This window comes from Montipora foliosa, chromosome 12, assembly GCF_036669935.1.
Source record: "Montipora foliosa isolate CH-2021 chromosome 12, ASM3666993v2, whole genome shotgun sequence".
Lineage (NCBI taxonomy): Eukaryota > Metazoa > Cnidaria > Anthozoa > Scleractinia > Acroporidae > Montipora > Montipora foliosa.
The window spans coordinates 1,884,405-1,887,135 of NC_090880.1; positions in this window are offsets into that span (position 1 = coordinate 1,884,405).

Here is a 2,731-nt window from a genome sequence, read left to right on the forward strand (position 1 = left end):
ATCTTCTAACAGCCACTCAACAACGAAATCCTGTAGCACTTTAGAAAGCACCGGCGTCAGGGCGATAGGTCTTAAATTCCCGTCCCCAGTTATGGGCGTGGCCTTGGGAACAGGAGTGATGTTAGCGTCCTTCCATTGTGTCGGGAATATCCCGGATGACAGTGAGCGGTTAAAAATGCTAGTAACCGGCTCATCCAGCTCAGGTGAAAACTCTTTTAGGAGACGGGCTGGGACTCCATCGGGTGCTCGGTCTAGGTACCTTTAAAGCACCGGGAGCTTTTTACGAACCGCTGTAGTAGATATGGTGGGTGGTTGTTCAATCTATGGTAAAAAGGCTGGGAAATTCGAGGTGTCAAGAGGTTAAAGATCCGAAGTTACTGATATGAAAACGTTGTTTGGACGAGTGGCGAGGGTCTTACCAGATATAATGTTGTCGTTCTCGTCTGGATAGCACAATTGTTCTCCAAGCCCCACCAGTTCCTTGGGTCAGTACCCTTTACGTTTTGCACCTTGCGCGGATAAAACGCCTTTTTGCGTTTGCAGATGACTTCCCGAACTTTGTTTCTAAGGTGTCGCCGGTTTTCGGTAGGCCCAGAATGGTAAGCACGTTGTCGTTCGAGTATGAGAGATTTAATCTCAGCTGACATCCGGGGTTTATCGGAAGGGTGAAGCCTGACACTTTTTGTCGGGAAGTAGATGTTGATAGCATTGGAAAGGTCATCAGAAAACGATGAAATTAGATAATCGGGTAATGAAGAGTCGCATGGGTGCGCATGCTCGAACCAGCTATGTGCACTAACCCACCTCCCGAACGCGTTAAGTGACGACTGAGGAAAACGACGCATCTGCACAGTTTTTTTTTTTCTTAAGGGCTACACTACACCGCTGAAATCGACGGCACTTTCGATTTTGCGATTTCCTTCAAAAATTGAACGGAGCAAAAATCTCCCAAAATGTTTTTCGCTGATGTTAACTTTCTATATTCGAGGTTCAAAATTTATGTTGTTTTCATGTCACAAATTTTAGTGCTGATGGCAAAATATTTTATTGTCGATCGACACTTCCTGAAAACTTCCTACTGCTATTCCCACAAACTGTATATCACTATTTATTTACTTTTAGGCAGGCTAACAAAATCTGCACCTTGCTTAGTTCGCATTTTTTGAGCGCTAAAATAGTATTTTCGGTCCTTTGTTTCTGACAGCAAGTCGTATATTTGGAGGTCCCCCAACCAAATACTAACTCCGCCGGACAGAAATTAACTTCAGTGAAATATTTTCTTGGAAAACTATCAGAGGCTTGTGGTGATAAAGAAGTTGCAAGGGATCTTGAAAATGATTAACATGTCAGCCTCGAAGCCAATGTTTCTCCATTCCCTTTTACTTTCTTCAATCTTTCTGGGTTTACTAGTAACCACATGTCTTCTTAGGGGGCTATTTACCTAAGGCAGGGGTCGCACTGTGGTCTTATTTTTTTTATGTCGCGTCATATGTTGTCCCACAAATATGTCACGACCTTACGCCACAGGAGTGTTGGAGGTCGCACGTGTGGGACATAAATGATATTTGACACCGGACTGTCAACTCTTATTATTATACATTGGTGTCACCAGCTCGATTTTGATTGGCTATAAGCACGCAGCTAATTCTTCCTTGCTCTGTTTCTCTTACGTCATACCTACAAACAAGATATTTTATATATGTAGAATTGACGTCATACCTACAGACAATAGTTTTATGCATGCAGAAGTGACGTCACCTAACACACTAACCAGCAGTTTGATCAGTTTTGTCATGGCGGAGCTCAGCTCAGGAATATGCATAATAAAACAATTATTGAATTCGGTTTTCGCATGTTAGCGATAATTATCAAGGCCTCAGTTTGTGTTATCCGCTTCAGCCTTCGGCTTCGGCAGATAACACAAACTTTTGGCCTTGATAATTATCGCTAACATGCTCAACCTCATCCAATAATTGTTAAATATTTCACGCGCGAAAAGAGCTTTTTACATCGAGGTTTTCGATATAACGAAACCTCGATTTAAGGACGTTTGCGCTAATTGTTTGTGCGCAACGTTACTGCGCAGGTAACGCGACTGTAATATGTCACGCATTACTTCGAGCATTAGTGAAGTTCAGGTTTTAAAACCTATGCAAAAACCGTGGACGATAAGTCTTCCACAGCGTTGGATCAGAGAAGATCGTGATCAGTCAAAATTGATTAAAAATGTTTATGAAAGTCAAGTAGACTACTGCACGACTGATATTCGCGAGGTTTTATCAGTCGTGCACTAGTCTACTTGACTTTCATACAAATTTTTCAAGCAGCAGTTAAAATACCATGGCGACAAAAACGCCGAGGAAAAAATTCCAGGCCGGCAAAAGAATGGCACATTTATTTCCGAATCATCATGAAACTTCAAAGAGAAGTGAGCGGGAGGATGGAAAAGCTCTGGAAAAGGTAGCTGATCGAGTAGACTAGTGGCTGAAAGTTTGGAAAACTCGAGGACGAACCGTTGCGTAAATTTAATGGGGCTGTTTCTTTTTAATCTTTTTATTACCCTACGAACTTCAAAGTGAATGCATGTTTTTAAAGTTCTTTTCCTTTACTTTCGTGAAAATTGAGCAGTATTTTCGTCCTCGTCCGCTTGAATAGTGCGGACCTGCGTGGAAACAATCAGCGATTGAATTTCACAAAAAAAAACACACTCCAGAGGATGAGCATGACGGCA